General features: G+C 55.0%; 1 long non-coding RNA gene across 1 annotated transcript; it reads right to left on the reverse strand.

The window, feature by feature from the left end:
• Positions 1–8,109: 8,109 nt before the first annotated feature.
• Positions 8,110–14,733, reverse strand: LOC125126710 (uncharacterized). The gene is made up of 2 exons (XR_007134761.1): positions 14,510–14,733; positions 8,110–8,563 (listed from the first exon to the last, which is right to left on the reverse strand). It is a non-coding gene; the product is annotated as an uncharacterized LOC125126710 (long non-coding RNA).
• Between the last annotated feature and the right edge of the window lie 3,619 nt (positions 14,734–18,352).

An 18,352-nucleotide genomic window follows, 5' to 3' on the forward strand; every position in this document is an offset into this window, starting at 1 on the left:
ATGGGGTCACTTCCAAGCCCACTGCTAATACGGTGACTCCGGAATCCTGGGAAGAGAGCAGGAACCTGGAAGATCCTGAGAGGAAGGCCACACACAACAAGGTCCACCCCAGCTCACACACGACAGCCTCCGGCACAGGCCCCCTAGAACAGGACGGGGCCCCCACAGAAAGATGCCCAAAGTAAGGAGAACAGTTCAGACCGCAAGGCGCCTACGAGAACCCCACAACTCATCCCTTTCTGTTAGGCAGGCAGTGTACATTTTCTGAACTACTGTGAGTTGCTGCTTTAAAATCCACACTTTAACAGTGAGGGAACTGGGAGCATTCATGCAGCTCCTCCCAGAGAGTCGGGCCTAAGTCCAGGGGCAGGGGAGCATTGGCGCCCAGAAGCCACCTCTGTCCCCATTCTAGATTCAAGTCCACTGAACCAAAGACACAGGTCACAGAACGACATCTAGCAGGGCCACCCAGTGTCCGGCCTCCCCCGGAGCCTACTTCCCTGGTCTCCAGAGCCACTTGGGCATGCGAACGTGCCTGAGCTGTATAAACATGCGTGCCATGTGTCACCTTAGTCACCTGCAGGAGGACGTAACCCTGCCCAGCAGTCGGGGCATCGAAAGTGCTCAGCAGAGGTGTCCCAATTGCTGCCCACCTCAGGCCCAGAGGGAGGCTTTTCTCACCCAGGCCTCGGGCTGCCAATTCAGGCTGAGCCCAGATGCCAGGCCAAGCCCAGATGCCAGGTCAAGCCCAGCAGAGCCGCCTCCTGCCTGCCTCCTCCCAGAGCAGGCTCCGCAGGCCAGGCCACAGCACCCGAGGACCCACGGCTTTGCCGCTCTGTGCTCTTTCTGCCTCAGAACCTTTGCACACGCCATTCCCACCCCCCAGCACCCTTCCCTGCTTCTTCACTGACCCTTTGTGGGCAGCCCCCGGGCTCCTATGACACACACAGTTCCCTGGACTCTGCCCTCTCAGCGCCCACATTTTAACATACTAAGGCTTGTTGTGTGTCTCCCCAAGTACACAGGCAACTCCAGGAAGTCACAGGTTCCCTTTGCTCATCTCTGAATCCCCCTGTGCCCGACACAGAGCGAGCACTTAAATATTTATTGAAGAAATTAACCTATAGTCTGTGGTCAATGTGATAAACATGAGATTTTCAAAACTCAGTATTTTGGCCCCACTGTCATGTCCCGGAAGAAACTTAACTGCTGCTGAGAAGCCTTCAGACTGAAACTCACTGGAAAGTCTCTGCCTCTAAAAAGGCTGCAACCTGAGGTCCCTTCTCCCAAGAGGTGCACCTGCTGGTGACTGGCGGAGGGAAAGACCCAGCAGCCATGGAGGTCGCCGTCATCCTGCAGATGGGACGGAGGCTGGCACAGCCAGACACCCTGACCCGGCATCGAGAACAGAATGGTTCTGGAGAAAAGGCTTCGGTAACATGGGTGCTGGGTTCCTTCTGCCTCCCCAGGCCAGGTGTGAGGTGGGCAGGCCCCCCAAACCCGCACACTCTCTTTTTTTCTTTCTAGCCTGCCAGCCCACCAGCAAGGCGCTTGCTGGCATCGGCTCAGGAGGCCACAGAGAGTCAGGTAAGCAACCCCCAGCAACATAACCCTGCAGAACAACCCAGATCCTTATTTCCAAAGGGGTGGGGCTGCACCCTAAGATATGGTGCTGCAGACACTCAGAACAGGGTGTGTGTGTGTGGGGGGGGGGGGGTGACAAGACATGCCTCCCCTGGGGAGAAGGAAGGACCGCAGGGGCAGAATGGCACACTGAATACTTTCAGAAACTCTTCGCTAAAGTCCGGTATCCAGGTAACCTTCACAGAGAGGTAGGAAAAACGTGTGGGTGGCACAGGTATCTAGGCCCCTTCCTCCTCTCTGGGGCCTCGCTGACCACACCCAGTGCCCAAGGCCTTCCACACTTTCATGTCCTCCAAGGAACCCTCCTTCCCTGACTACCCGGATCTCACCATTTGCCCACGGGTCGGGGCTCCCCTACTCTCATGAGTTTGCTACTGGTGCAGGTGTATCCACAGGGCGATCCTGGCTGCTCCAGGGCAGCCCCTCACCATGCTGGCCAGCTCCCCAGACCTGCCAACACCTGTTGAATCAAACCAAGTTCCAAGGTCTCCCCACACAGCACAGCTAAGAGGCCGGATCCGGCACACCTCCCCTTCCCCGTGCCCACTGGGGCCTCCCCCAAAGGCCAGCCCCTCTCCCACCTCTGCAACCACATGGGGCAGCCGGGACCCCATCCAACCAGAGGAATAAGTTCCTCAACCCGCCTACCGGCGGCAGGAGACTCCACGGAGCAGCCCACCGGGACCTCCATTTGCAGAGGGAGGACCCAGACAAGGCCCCCAAGGTCACTAAGCAAGCTCGTGAGGGTGCCAAGCCAAGCCACCTCCATCCCTCCAGCGGGGGTTATCGGCATCGGCCTCCCGCAGAGGCCAGGGCCTTGACAGCCCCTCCTGGATGGGTGTGTCCACGGGGGCGGCCGCCAGCCCAACCCCCGCCCCTCCGGCCTAAACGGAGGCGCGGGCACCTCCCCAGAGTCGCGGGTGTGTGTCCTCCCCCCGCCCGCCTCCTCCGCGCTGCCCGCCCAGCCCGGCCCTCGGGGTGGGAGCCCGCCCCCATCACGCAGGCAGGGGAGGGGGGCCAGGGGCCGCGCCGGGCGTGGGCGCGGCCGCCTAAGGCCCGGCCAGCCCGCCGCTCCGGCCCCGCCGGCCCCGGCCCCGCCCGCCCCGCGGCTCGCCGCGGCCTCCCGCGCCGGCGTCGAGGGGCGGCGCGCCCCCGGCCCCACGCCCGCGCCGGGCCCGCCCGCACCTGCCGCCCGCGCCGCCGCCCGCCGGCCCCGCCGCTCACTCACCGCGCCACCCCCTCGCCGCGCGCGCGCCGGCCGCCGAGCCGCCGCCGGACACCCGGGCCCGGCCGGGGCCTGCGCACCCCGCGCTACACAAAGTGACGGCCCCGAAGCTGCGCGGCGGCGGCGCGTGGGCACCGGAAGTGCCGCCGCTGGGCTCCGCCCCGCCAGTGCCCACGGGGGGGCACTTCCGGTCACGCGGGGTCCAGCGCGGTCCCCGAGGGGGTGTGCGTGCGGGGAATGGCCGCGTTTGATGTGCGACCGCGCCCCCGGCCCTGAGTTGCTGCGTTTGTGCGCACTTCTTCCCCAGCCCTGGGGGCCCTGGCGCCGCCCCAAGACCCGAACCCACCTCTGGGGACCCCGGCCCCGCCCAGCCCCGCGAGGTCCCGAGGCTGGAGCGCGCTGGCCCCCCAAACCCCGCCCGGCTTCTTCTTTCACCCATGATTGAGGGAGCACTAGTAGGTTTCAGACCCGCTGGGCCCGCCCAGGCCTCAGGACCTTTCCCAGGTCCCACGATGGTGGAGGGAGGCCGTGACCCCCATGCAGGGCCTCGTGGAGGTGTCCCGCTGGCTCGCATGGCCTAGAGCTGGGCAGGGGCTCACCCTGCAGATGAAGGGCCAGTGAGGCTGGAGCAGGTGGGCCGGACGCCCACAGCTCCCGCAGGGCCAACCCGGGGTGAACGTGGAGGGGGCATTCCCAGAACGGATGAGGACTGAGGAGGCGGTGGGCCGGGGTAGCTGGATGAATGCCATAGAGCCTCGGATCTGGAGGCTTTTCTTGGAGGGACAAGTGATCCATGGGGAAGGCCAGCCTCTGGGAAGGGGAGGGTTGTCCCAGCAGAGGGAGGTACAAGGCATGGAGGCCACCTGAGGAGCTGGGAGGTGAGGTCAGTGGACTTGGTGGATACTCTCCCCAAAGCCTGTCTGCATCCACAGCTGGGGTCTGATGGTGAGGTACTATCCCGTAGGCACCATTATTTTATATTTTCGCTAGTGTCCCCCAGCCTCAAGACAGGGCAGCAACCTCAGTTGGCTCAGGGAGGGTTCTCACCTGTCTGAAACAACAGTGGCTCTCATTCAGAACCTCAGCCTCTGGCTGCTGAGCTTCCAGGCCCGCTGAGAACTCAAACCTGCCCAGAGAGGGGTACAGCCCTGGCCCCAAGCCTTGCCTTCCCCAACTCAAAACACCTGCCGCATGCCCTCCAGCTCAATCTAACCCCTCACAATGGCCCCTGATGTTTTTTAATGTTTTAAAAGTAATAATTAACAGTAAAAAATGAAGGGTTTCTTGGAGTTCCTGTTGTGGCTCAGAGGAAATGAACATGAATTGTGTCCATGAAGATGCAGGTTTGACCCTTCGCTTCCCTCAGTGCATTAAGGATCTGGCATTGCCCTGAGCTGCTGTGTAGGTCACAGACGTGGCTCAGACCTCATGTGGCTGTGGCTGTGGCTGTGGCTGTGGCTGTGGGCCCACAATTGTACTCCAATTCCACCCCTAGCCTGGGGTCTTCCATATGCCACAAGTACAGCTCTAAAAAAAAAAAAAAAAATTACAATCCCACCTGGCACCATCGGGGACCCTTTGATAACCATTGTAAATGAAAACAAGATATCATGCTTCAGTGTCGTGGATGATTGGAAATGGAGAAGGGACTTGCCAACTTGCCACCACTTTTGACATGATGGGCTGGGATCTGCCTGAGACGCAGTCCTGCCAATTGCCTGCCTCTGCAAGGGGCTGCTGATGGGCCAGAAGAAACACAAGGACCATCAGAGGAAGGCACCCAGTCCCTCTCAAGACCTCTGCGAATACAAGGCCACCTGGAGAAAAAGGGAAGGTGAGTGGGTCTGTACCAGGGCTGGTCCACCCTCCATCCAGCTGTTTCTGAGACATGGTGGGTGGTGGGTCCCAGGGACAGGACCTGCCCCAGCCTGTGCAGCCTGAGAGAGCAGGAAGCAGCAAGAACAACAAGAACAAAAAGCAATGAGACCCGAACTTGACATCGCCTCTTGGCCCCACCAGCACAAACCTGTTAGCAGCTGCTTCCCTCCAGGGCACAGAAAGGAGCTGATGGAGGTGAGCTGGGCAGGGGGCAAGCAGCAGGGGGAGGGGCTGGCCTCCCCCTGGGCTGGTCTGGGAGGACACGGCAGTGAGGGGTACAGGGCCCCCGTGCCCAGAACAGGGCAAGTCCTGAAGTCCCAGTGTGAGGACCTCAGGCGAGAAGCTGAGGGGAGCAGCCGTGAGAAGGTCTCATGCGTTCAAGGGGCAGGTAGCATTTCAGCCAAGCTCAAAAGGTAGCCAGAGACTGGGATGCAGTGGGGCAGGGGACACCTGGCCTGAGCAGGAGCCTGCAGGTGGGGAGCTTGGGCAAGTCTAGGGGCCAGGACCATCCTATGGCTGGAGCCTCTCATCTCAGTGGGAGCCCAGTGGCAGCAGCCAGTGAGCCGAGGCATCGGGCAGTAGCGGGTCATCATCTATCAAGATGGACCGTGGGGGGGTGGGACGAGCAGGGGTCCAGGTGGGTGGGTGGCAGGGTAACTCGGGTAGAAAGTGACACGGCTTCGAAGTTGGGTTTTTTTTTTTTGTCTTTTTGCCTCTTCTGGGGCAGCTCCTGCAGCATATGGAGGTTCCCAGGCTAGGGGTCGAATCGGAGCTGTAGCTGCCAGCCTATACCACAGCCACAGCAACGTGGGATCCAAGCTGCGTCTGCAACCTACGCCACAGCTCAAGACAACGCCGGATCCTTAACCCACGGAGCAAAGTCAGGGATCGAACCTGCAACCTCTTGGTTCCTAGTCGGATTCGTTAACCACTGAGCCACGACGGGAACTCCCGAAGTCTTAATCCATTGGGTCTGCTATAACGAAGTTCGATGGACTGGGTGGCTTATTCCTCCCATTCTGGAGGCTAGGAAGTCCAAGATCAAGGCATCCGCAGATTCAGTGGCTAGGGAGGACCCTCTTCCTGGTTCGTAGCTGGAGCCTTCTTGCTGAGTCCTCACAGAGTGGAAAGGGTGAGGGGTCTCGCTGGGGGTCCCTTTTGCAAGGACCGTCATGAGGGCGCCACACTCATGACCTGATCGCATCCCACAGTCCCCACCTCCTAAGACCGTTGCACTGAGGGTTGGGCTTCAGCCTGGGAATTTGAGTGGAGGGGAGGCAGACACAAACATTCAACCTGGAGCACAAGGTGACAGCTAACCTGTGAAAATGGGAATCGCTGATGGATGAGGAATCTGATCCCCTTGGGAACCTGTCCTGGTTCTGTGAGCGTTGGCCCTACAGTGAAGGACTCTGCACATCGTCCTTCCGGAGGGAGCCCCGCCCTGGCCCAGTCCCTTGCGCAGATGCCTGCACCTGCCCAGCCTGGCCTCCCACCCAGCAGTGCCAGGCAGGCTGGGGGAGAGTGGCTGTGCTGGGTCTGGGGACAGGGCAGGTAGGGGACAGCCCCAGGGCAGAAAGGAAGAACGGCCGGCTCCCTCCCAGCCTGGGTGCAGACAGAAAGGACAAAAATGTCCACCAATCAGGGGCAGAGGGTCAGGTCCAGGCCGAAAGGAACAGGCAGGGGTGGGGTCTAGACTGCTGACAGGTTAGGCGAGAGTGGGTTTGACGAAGACTCTCCGCCACTGAACTTTCGTCTGAGCCTCATCTTTGGGGCCCCTGTGTCTGTCTTGGCATTGCCCAGTTTTAGCAGAAATCCTGTCGAGTCAGTTTAGCCAGAATCCGCACCCTCACCGTATCTGATCACCCTCTAAATCTGATCAAAGTCCTCACCCCACCATCCCCTAGGTGATGTGTGAAATTCTGGCCTGCCTGCAGCAAGAATCCTGTCAGGACTGTTTAACCAGGATTTCCCCCCCCCCCCGACATGTTTCCTTCCTCTTAGTAATTTTCCATCCAGAAGCTTCCTCCTACTCTGCTCCTTGGCTGTAAATCACCATTTGTCCCTGCTGTATTCAGAATTGAGTCCACTTCTATTCTGAGGTCTCTTTTCTCCTATTACCTTGGGTCTTGAATAAAATGTATTTTTACTGCTTTGACCGACAGCCAGCTCTGGTTCTCCTTCGCAGGGCACTCCTGCCCTCTCCCTACGCTGGGCATGTGGGGGCTGGACGGCAGCGTTGGTCAGTGCCAGACTCTTTGCCAGGCCACAGCATGAGAACCCAGGAAGAGTCCAGGAGGGCTTCCTGCAGGAAGTGATAGCTGAGCAAGTCCTAAGAGCCTAGTGGGAGTGAACTCTGCCCAGCTGGGGGGGCCAGTCCCTGAAGGCAGAGCAGGCCTGCGGATGAGTCTGTGCAGAGGTGGGGCCAGCCCAAAGCGCATTGGCTCCCACAGAGACATCCTGGAGCTCACAAATTCCAAATGCACCCAGAGGCCTCGTCCCTCCCACACCCCCTGTCTGCTGGTGAGCCCGGGAAGGCGGACACAGAACGAACTTTAAGGAGGTACAATTTAGGGGATAGAGCATTTGACTGAGAAGTGAACTTCGTGCCAGTCACTGAATGGGCTGGCAGCCTCCTCACCACCAGTGTCCCCTGTGGGGGGCACAGCAGGAACTAGGCAGATGACACTCCCCTCACCGCGTGCCATGGATTCTATTTCACGGATGCATTTTTATCTGTATCCATCAAACTGCTTATAAATATAAAAGAACAGAAGTTTTATTAATGTGAAAGTACATGATTTATTTTGGGGAGATGGTTGATTTCTTTTTCTTTCTTTTTTTTTTTTTTTTGTCTTTTTGCTATTTCTTGGGCAGCTCCTGCAGCATATGGAGGTTCCCAGGCTAATCAGAGCCATAGCCACTGGCCTACGCCAGAGCCACAGCAACGCAGGATCCGAGCCACGTCTGCAACCTACACCACAGCTCACGGCAACGCCGGATCGTTAACCCACTGAGCAAGGGCAGGGGCCTAACTCGCAACCTCATGGTTCCCAGTCGGATTCGTTAACCACCGCGCCATGACGGGAACTCCAGATGGTTTGATTTCTTACATGTTAATTTGATACGTGTAAAATTACTTCTTGGAGTTCCAGCTTTGGTGCAGCAGAAACGACTCCGACTAGTATCCACGAGGATGCGGGTTCAATCCCCAGCCTCGCTCAGAGGGTTAAGGATCTGGCATTGCCGTGAGCCGTGGTGTATATGGGCTGACAGGTAAAGCTCTGATTCCACCCCCTAGCCTGGGAACATCCATATGCTGTGGGTTTGGCCCTAAAAAAAGCATGAATAAATAAACAAGCTGTTTGCACTGTGTCTTTAAAATAAATAAATAAAATTACTTCTTCTCCAGGTGAAGTTGGGAAGCCAGTCAAGGCAGAGTCCCTGTGAGTAACAGGAAACTTGATCCCGGCAACAGTCTATGCACACCACGGATGTGGCTGTCCTCAGGTCAGAGGCTTCCTGAGGCCGGGGGTCCAGGGCTGGTCCAGCACCTCCCCAAGGCCATGGGCACCCGAAGCCTGCTCCATTTCTCCGCTCCCCTCCCCTGAGTCACTCACACAGCAGCCTCCTAAGCTGTGCTGCTGGGAGCCAGAGACACAGATTATTGGTGCGCAGTTTCAGTTGCATGATTCCAGTGTGGTTTGTGTTTATCTCCTTATTCTTCGCATCATCGTTTACTCGTTCCTCAAACAAATAAATAACTTGCAAGTCAACTGGCAGAGTAAGTCCACGGATGGCCAGAGTTTTTCATGCCTGGCAGAATATGGTAGGAAAGAACCTAGTAGGTAAAAAGGGGCCAGAGTCTGAAAAGCCTTTTATTGAGGTAAGGAATTTAGATTTTCTCCTGGAAGTCATGTGGGACAGAGATCATTTTAGAAGGTTCTGGGAAAGGGATCTCAGCAACACTAAATTCGGAAGGAGTTTTGTTTTTTGGTTTTTTTTTTTTTTTAAACTTTTCTCCCTCTTTTGAGAACATCAAAGAGAAAGGCTCCCTGGATTTTAATACCTTTCAGACACTGGCTCCTCTCCCATTTAAAGAAAATTTTGTTTTAACGACATCCTTTTGTTTCCGTTGTACTTATTTTTACAGCTACCTTCTACTTATGTCAAGTGACACTAGTTTTCCATTTACAGCCAGTAACTTAGCTTTTAAGATAAATCTAGCTGGACTGCCAGTTTCTGGTCCAACATGTAAGAAGTTTAGAAGTCACAACTCCCATCTTCACACCAAGAAACGAGTGAAAATCAACAATTCATCCTAGATCCATCCGAGAATTGAAATCACTGGGCAAACCATCACTCCCCAAATTAGAGAGACAGGCAGCAGATACAGAGAATCACAGCTTCGTGCCCAGCAGAAGCCTTTTTGGGGAAAGAAACCACCCTGGAGCCAGTGCCAGGGCAGGGAGACTTAGAGTGTAATTTACAAATTGTTAGGGACTCCGTGAGGACAAGCCTGAGACTTAAAAAATTCCAGGGGTCCCGGTCTTGGGAAGGCCCTGCGCTTTTGTGGGTTTTACCTCCTGGGCTTAACCTCCAGGAGCCCTGCCAGGTAACGATGAAGGGAAATCTCCTGTGCTTCCAGCAGGGGGCGGAAAACAGGACCAGCCGTTTAAACACAAGGCCCGAGCTCTCTGTTCTTAACCAAGTCTAGTCTCAAGGGAAATTACTTTACCAGAACCTAACCAACTGGAGGTTTATCAGAGCCTAACCAAGCGAGAGGAGGGAAATACCAACTCCAGCCCCCTCCAACCGTCCTGTGCCACCTACGGTGACACTGAGAACCATGTGTGACGTTCACAGCCCACAGGCATAACGGTTTGTACAAAATAATAACAGCAACAGCATATACGGTGTATAAGCACCAATGGAAAAGTGACATGAACAACTCTGATGTCATGGGGGGACAAGACGCAGAAATTAGGAATAGCCTGTTACCACACACACACACACACACACACACACACACACTATATATATCCCCATGAAATAGTATAGTGTATAGTGTTAGTTGCTGGAGTTCCCACTGTGGCTCAGCAGTAAGGAACCCTAAGACTATCCATGAGAACGTGGGTTCAATCCCTGGTCCCACTCAGTGGGTTAAGGATCCAGTGTTGCCATGAGCTGTGGTGCAGGTCACATACAGGGCTCAGATCCCAAGTGGCAAACATGAGTGAAGCTGCAAACAGTGGTCCAGAGAAAAGGGGGCCACGGAAGGCGGTAGCCAGAGGAAGGAACATCGCATGGGCATCTTAGACTTATTGTCATGATAAGCCTGGGGTTAAGGATCCAGTGTTGCCATGAGCTGTGGTGCAGGTCACATACAGGGCTCAGATCCCAAGTGGCGTAGGCCTGCGGCTATAGCTCTGATGTGACCCCTAGCCTGGGAACTTCCATATGCCACGGATGCGGCCCTAAAAAAGAAAAGAAAAGAAATTATAAATGTATATTGCAAATTCAGGACAATCACTAAAAAAATTTTAAGTATAATTGATATACTTAAGAGAAACAAACTTAAAAGACACACGAGACTCACAGCAAATGCTCGATCGACACCAGAGAATGCAGAAGGAGAGGAAGACAGAAAAAGACTCAAAGAACGAGGGCGAAAAATAGAAAACCATCACAAATATGGTAGCTACTAGTCCAACTGTATCAATAACCCCTTTAAAATAAATGTACTTTGGCTAAAAAGTGGCCAGATGTGGTTAAGGAAACTGGTACAAGTGGTAGGTCCATGTGGCAAACATGAGTGAAGCTGCAAACAGTGGTCCAGAGGAAAGGGGGCCACGGAAGGCAGTAGCCAGAGGAAGGAACATTGCATGGGCATCTTAGACTCATTGTCATGATAAGCCTGGGGAAGCTGAATTAGAAAAGGCCAGGGACTGAAGGCAAATATTTCTGCCTTTGGGGGGGGGGGTGCTGAACCCACAGCATATGGAGATTCCCAGGCTACGGGTCAAACTGGAGCTACGATGACAAGCCTACACCACAGCCACAGCCAGCAATGCCAGAGCCAAGCCGAGTCTACCCCTACACCACAGCTCACGGCAACACCGGATCCTTAACCCACTGAGCGAGGCCAGGGATCAAACCCGCGTCCTCATGGATCCCAGTCGGGTTCGTTAACCACCGGGGGTTGACTCACCCACGATGGGACCTCCCCTGAAGGCAAATACTTCTGATTAAACAGGGAGAGCTGGCCTCGAGCAATCATAACATTTCCCTCCCAAGACATCACTGAAAGTACAGTAAAGGAAGAAAGAAGGGTATCAATCCACAAGGACAAAGAGAACAGGAAGGAATCCTCAGTGGTTAAGAAATTTCACAGGGAGGCAGAGATGGGAAGGGGTGTGGCCTGACATAAGAGGACTTGGCGTTATGCCTTCAGCACAACTATCAGAGTGATTTTAAAAAACAAAAACAAAAACAGCTTAGGAGTTCTATTTGTGGTGCAGTGGAAAAGAATCCAACTAGGAACCATGAGAATGCGGATTCGATCCCTGGCCTCACTCAGTGGGTTAAGGATCTGGTGGTGTTGTGAGCTGTGGTACAGGTTGCAGACGCAGCTCAGATCCCACGTTGCCGTGGCTGTGGTGTAGGCCGGCAGCTGTAGCTCCAATTCAACGCCTGGGAATGTCCATATGCCGTGGGTGCAGCCCTAAAAAGCAAAAAAACAGCTTCTATTTAGATCCACAAATAGCAAAGTTAAAGGAATCTAGAATTTCTTGCTAAGCCAGTTGTTTTAATGAAAGACAACTTGAATAAAATAAATGTGTTAACTATTTCTGAATAATGATTTTTTTTTACAATTTAATTCTACTCAATACTGCATTATTTTGGAAAATGTAACCTATACGTCTTCAACCTTAGGGATTTATTGAAATTTATTGGACTTACTGAAATAACCAATCCAGAAAAGAGTTGGGATGAAACTTCTGGGCTTAATTTCAAGGTCAAATTTGATGCACATGAAGGGGGTGTGTGGTAGGTAAAAAATGGCTGAGGGTTTCCCTTGTGGTGCAGTGGGTTGAGGATCTGGCATTGTCACTGCTGCAGTGTGGATTCAATCCCTGGCCGAGGAACTTCCTGTGCTACAGATGCAGCCAGAAGAGGAAGGAGTGGAAGAAGAAGGAACAGCAGCAGCAGAAGTAGTAGGCTGTTACCCTCCCATTTTTTCTGGGCTGGACCTGTGACTGACTTTGACAAATAGTATGGGACATTGGAGTTCCCGCTGTGGCACAGTGCAGCTTGGGTCGCTGCAGAGGCACGGGTTTGATCCCTGGCCCAGCGCAGTGAATTAAGGGTCCAGCTTGCCATAGCTGTGGTATATAGGTTGCAGCTGTGGCTCGGATTCATTCCCTGGCCTGGGAACTTCCATATGCCATGGGTGCAGGTCCCACACAGCTTCTAAGACTGGATATCCTAAGACGCCTTGCAGATTCCAAGCCCAGTTCTCTTGGGACCCAGCCCCCTGCTGAGAGATGGCCAGGCCACGTGGAGAGGTGATGTGTAGGTCCTCCAGGACACAGCCTTGCTGAGTCCCACGTGGTTGCCAGAACCTTTTGAATGTCTCAGCCTCACTGAGCCCCAGTGGACGTCATGGAGCAGAACCATCCAGCTGAGCCCAGGGAAACTGCAAAACCATGAGAAATAATAGTGTCTATTGTTGTAAGCCACTGTTTGGGGGTAGATTATTGCACAGCGACACAACGGAAACAGAGGGCCTTAGGAGAAGCAGGTGACACCTAGAAGGACCCCCTGGGCTTGTGTCTTGATGTTTCCATGTGGACGGGGCTGCCGGCCACGGAAGGGAGAAAGCGGGAGGTACCGGCTTGGCCAGGGATTGAGAGCACCGTTTAGATCTTTGCAACATTTGGGTCTGGGAGGCCAAGGAGTCCCCAAGTCTGGGGCTTTGGGAGATGCCTGGGTGGTGGCGGATGTCACAGGCTTGGATGGAGCCCCGCCAGACCGCACCTGCAAGGGAGGATGCAAAGGGCATCACTGTGTCTTTCTACCATCCTGGGGCCTGGCAAAGCCTTCGCGTCTACACTGTCTCAACTTTTAAACCTTGCCGTAGCAGACGGCTTTGTCTCAGAGAAAATCCAACCAGAGGAAAGAACACATGTTGGTCTCTTGCTTTGGAGGCAACATATATATTCCAAGCGCCTGTTGTGTGCCTGGTTCATGTGTTCGTATTATGTTACCTCTCTGACACACAATAACCCAGAGCAACAGACATTCGTGCTCCCATTTTACAGGCAAGGAAAGTGGTCACGTAGTAACTGGTGGCCAGAACGCCAATCCCCACGTCCTCGTCACTACTTTCTTTTCTTTTCCTTCCTTCCTTTCTCCCTTTCTTTCTTTCTTTCTTTCTTTCTTTCTTTCTTTCTTTCTTTCTTTCTTTCTTTCTTTCTTTCTTTCTTTCTTTCTTTTTAGGGCCGCCGGCCTATGCCACAGCCACAGCCACGCCAGAACCTTAACTCACCGAGTGGGGCCAGGGATCGAACCCACACCCTCATGGATAGTAGCAGGGTTCGTTACCGTTGAGCCACAATGGGAACTCCCCGTCGCTACTTTCTAAAAGATGCCAAGCTGACTCAAAGGAAGCAAAGACCAATATGAAGGTCAGGTTCTTTGCTGTTTTATAGATTTGACCTTATCTTATTCCCTGGAAAGTCTCTGGTTTATTTATTTATTTATTATTTTGTCTTTCTTTTTTTTTTTTTTGGCCTTTTCTTGAGCCACTCCCGCGGCATATGGAGGTTCCCAGGCTAGGGGTGGAATCGGAGCTGTAGCCACCGGCCTACACCACAGCCACAGTCACAGCAACGCCGGATCCTTAACCCACTGAGCGAGGCCAGGGATTGAACCTGCAACCTCATGGTTCCTAGTCGGATTCGTTAACCACTGCGCCACAATGGGAACTCCAGAGATTCTCTGTTTTACCAGAGACTTTTGGGCTTAGCCAGCCAGCCCCTCATATAACAGAAATACAACCCAAGGCTCAGCCCAGTGAGATACTTACCTGATTGCTAAGAAAACAGAGTGACACCCTGCCCTGCTGCCATGAGTGTAACTCACACAATCCCAAAGGGGCAGGGGGGACCTGGCCCCTGTGTCTCACACTAGTGCCCCGTTCCTGACCCACTCATAAAGACAACCTTCTCCCTGCCTTTTGCCAATCCTTGCAGATACAATCATTACATGAAAAATTGAGACGAATTACACTCTCAGCAATGTTGCGGGTTTACCAAAAAATTCCCATTGTATTTTTGTTCACTTGCTGGGACAGGCTTGTGAGGTCTGGATTCCCTAACAAAACTCCCCAAGGAAAACTTTCCTGAATGTTCCGCTTAGGTCTCCCAGTGCACACGAGCGCGTCAGGTCTAGCTGGCTGCCAACACAGAACGGCCGAAGTGGGAGCTACATCTAGAAAACCCGAGTCTCCCGTGAGGGCTCAGGAGGCAATCAGGCAAAGGCTGATTCAAGACAAAAAAAAACCTATTTGATTTGGCTAAAAACGAGGGGAGGAGGTGGGGCTGGGGCCCTCACCAGGGCGGAGGAGATGAGGGAGGCACCCCACACACACACACCCACAAAGCCCTGGCCCCGGGTGGCCTGTGTCCATTGGAAAGAGGGGCACGTTTTAAAATTTGCACACAGGTGCCGTGCACAGGGGGTTGGTCCCGAACACACCTGCCTCAGCTCGTGAAGAGTTTGTCAGCGCCATGCAGCAACTTCCGTGGCGGCTCCTGCTCAGGCCCTGGCAGACCGTGGGGAAGCGGCTCCCGTCGAGGTGGCCACACGTCTGGGGCAGAAAGATGCCTGGAGAGTTCCAGGACTTCTTGCACAGGCAGAGGACTTCCAGGGATGGGGTGATGCTGCGAGGTCCAAGCACACACATGGGAGTGTGACTTAGACACACTAGGGGAGAAACAAACACAAAAAGTGAAGCCAAAATCCAAATGGCAATACCGCCACATGACCCATGTGACTTGATCTTGCATCTATGTCCCACCTAACACTGCCTTGGGTCCCCTGGCTGCACGTTGCTCTGTCCCCATGGCCCACCCATTGGGTCTCCCTCTCCCAGTGGGCTGTGAGCTCCTCAGCAATGCCTGTCCGCCCCTGAAGCTTGCCCCGTCCTGCCCCTGGAACCACCTTCGCCTACCCACCGTCTTCAACGACCCACCTATCTTGGCCCCTGGAAGATGGTGTTGCGCTGGTGGCTTGTGAAGGAAATGCAGCCAGGGAAGGATGGGGAGGGAGGGGGACGAAGGACAGGCAAGTAGGAAGGGGTCTCAGGCACGGGGCACCGGGGTACCTACAGAAGGAAGCTTCCCTCGCAGCCCAGGCTCTGCAGGAGCACAAGCGCTCCCACTCATCAGGGCTGGGTTCTCTGGGCGTGTGGAGGAATTGCGGCTCCTGCCAGGGGAAGCTAGATGGGGCGGGGCCGGGGACCAAGCATCCGTAAAAGGACCAGTCCTAGGGTCCGTAGATGGAGAATCAACCTTTGTCCCAGGCCCTCCTTGCCCCACACAGGCCCACTTGCATCCCACATGAATCCCATTCGGGGTGGAGAACACTGACCAGAGAAGGGCTGGGGGGGTCACCTGCAGCCCCTGATGCTGCAGTCAGTCCCGAGGCCCCAGCAAATGCTTCTCATCTCCCCATCCTCCTGGAATCCCCTCGCCTTCAGCACCTCTGCTGGTCTAGGGGGCTTGTCTACTGGGATGACCCAGATTTGACCCCAAGGGGCCAGAGCCTCTGCTTAGATCTGGATGCCCGCTCCCCTCAGGGCATGGCTACTCAGGGAAAGGGATCCGGGGCCATTTGGGGGAGGAAACCACTACGGTATTCAAACACTTGAACTGTGGCATCATGAAGTCCTTCCCTAGGGTGCTGGCTTCTCCTAAGATCAGTGGGCCCCGGATCAGAACTGGCTCAGCTCTAGGAACTGGGAGATTGTGACTTTCCGCTGGGGAAGCTGACACTGGCCTTCAAGATCACAACTTGATTTTTTTATTTCTTTTTGTCTTTTGGGGGCCTTACCTGTGGCATAGGGAAGTTCCAGGCTAGGGGTCAAATTGGAGCTGTAGCTGCTGCCCTGCGTGAAGGGCACAGCAACGCCGGATCCTTAACGCACTGAGAGGCCAGGGATCGAACCCACGTCCTCAGGTGTACTAGTTTGGTTCATTACTGCTGAGCCAAACAGGAACTTCCTAGAACTCTTCTTTGAATATGTAAGTCAAGCCATCGCCCAGTTGGCTGCCCACCCATCTTGCCCCTGGGAACGCCATGGTCTGTTACCCATCACCATGGATCCCTTCAGGTCTGGGCCTCTTGGTTGCCATCCCAAGCTTACTGCCTATCTCAGTAACTCTGTCCACCTCGCCCTGGGGGTGAAGGGCTACAGCTGGTCACTGCTACTCCAGGATGCTGCCACCCCGTTGACATGAGGTGTCCAGTTCCGGTGTCAGCCCAGGTCTATGGAGAGCAGCCCCTGCTCAGCTCCTGGGTGAGGCCAGTGTCTCCTTACCCCCTTAGGGGAGGGAACGTCCCAGGGGCTCTCCCAGAGCATAGTCAGCAACAGATTCTTTGGAATAAAACATCTCTTTCCTCTAGACCTCTGCAATCTTCCTCAACACTCTGCCCAGGCAGTCCTGGAAACCCCAGCGCATTTAATGTGGGCCATTGTCACGTCCAGGGGTCTCTCAGCAGAGCATTAGGACTGGCTCCAGGTGCCCTCGCAGAGCACTGCTTGGGGTTGGGGGGCGGGGGCGTTCCTGGATCAGTAAGGCCTCCCTCTCCAGCCTAATACGCCACACTGCCAGCCCCTCACCCTCCAGATCCACTCCCAGGCACACCTCCCTGATTCCTGCTCGTAGGTATCAGCCAGGACTGGCAGCTCCTATGGTGAATAATCCCTGCCTTCTCTTGGCAGAGCCAGCACCTCCCCAGCCAGGCCAAGCTGGGCCTAGGATGTGCATACAGGAGGGCAAGTATTGTCTTGAAAGGCAGCTGCCTCAACCGGACCCTTGCATGGCCTCTGGACAAGGGAAGAGGCACAGCTGAAGTTAGCAAGAGAAACCGGGCCACTTCGAAGGCCCAGCGAGGTGGAGGGAATGTGGGGGCTCAGAGGTTCTCCAGGACATCATGCATTTATCCCCGATCCAAGCCAGAAGTTTCTTCGCTCTTGCATCAGGCCCTTGGCAGATGGAAACAAGTCTCTTTAAATACAGCACGCAGGCCTTCGACGGTGCCTCTGTACCTTAGGTTGATTCGCTGTGGTCCTGAACCTCTCATTGCCATCATCACTGCTTTGCTTTGCTTTGCTTGCTTGCTTTTTTTTTTCTTTTTTTTTTTTTGTCTTTTTAGGGCCGCACCCAAGGTGTATGGAGGTTCCCAGGTGAGGGGTCGAAGTGGAGCTGAAGCCACCAGCCCACCCCACAGCCACAGCAACACAGCTCCAAGCTGCGTCTGCCACCTACACCACAGCTCACGGCAACGCTGGATCCTTCACCTGCCTCTTCATGGATGCTAGTCAGATGCGTCTCCACCGAACCACGACGGGAACTCCCTCGTCATGGCTTTAAGGGGGCACAGCAAAACCAACCACTTCCACAGGCCTTGTAATAACCATTTCTCTCTCAGCTCTCGGGCGCTCAAGACGCTCCACGAGCTGGGGCATCCCCTCTCCCCTGGCATCCTGTCCTGTCCATCAGTACCGCAGCCAGCGCTCACCACCCACAAGGGCGACCCGTTGCTCCGACGGGTGAGCGGTCCAAGCCCAGGGTCCCCGCTTCGGACGCCACTTCCTAAGACCATCAGTCAACACACCATCAGTCTTAAGGGGGCTCCTGAGAAGCAACCATGAAACCAGGATTTATGTGCTCCCAGAGGGTGTCGCAGTTAGGGAAGTGAGACGGGACAGGAGGGGAAGCAAAGGAAAGGTGAGACCTCAAGCAAAATCCTGCAGAGATGTCTCGCTGGGATCCCACGGGCCAACTCAGGTGTACTTCACATCTCTGAGCTGTCCTGACTGGAAGCAGGAGAGCTTGGCTTGCAGCCTCCTCCCACATCTGCCTCTCATGGGGCAGAGCCACCACTGGGGAGGCACTCCTCAGGCAGGCTCAGTTCCCTGAATCCAGGGGTCAAGGGGCTCCAGCAGCCCCCCCACACCCCGCTGCCGAGTCATCCAGCGAAGGGGAGTTGAGGGCGGGACTTTTGGAAGCAAAAGCTGCATAATAGCGGGCCACAAGAACGTTAAGAAGGGGATCTGAGAGCATGTGACTTGTTGAGTCTTGGAACCAAGGGGTCTCAGGGCTGGGAGGGGCCTGCCAGGCCTCACAACTCTCCTCCAAGGGGTCTCCACACCAGCACGCCCACCACTGTCACTGCCTTCCACTCTCCTCTTGGACTGGATTGCTGCAGAGCTTGTCCTGAGGAGCTGCCAAACCCGGCCCCTTCCCTCCCAGGAGGGTTCTATCGGATTCGCCCATCCCCTGCCAAGGATCCTCAGGCTAGAAGGAAAGGCCT

Source organism: Phacochoerus africanus, chromosome 5 (genome assembly GCF_016906955.1).
Source record: "Phacochoerus africanus isolate WHEZ1 chromosome 5, ROS_Pafr_v1, whole genome shotgun sequence".
NCBI classification, from domain to species: Eukaryota; Metazoa; Chordata; class Mammalia; order Artiodactyla; family Suidae; genus Phacochoerus; species Phacochoerus africanus.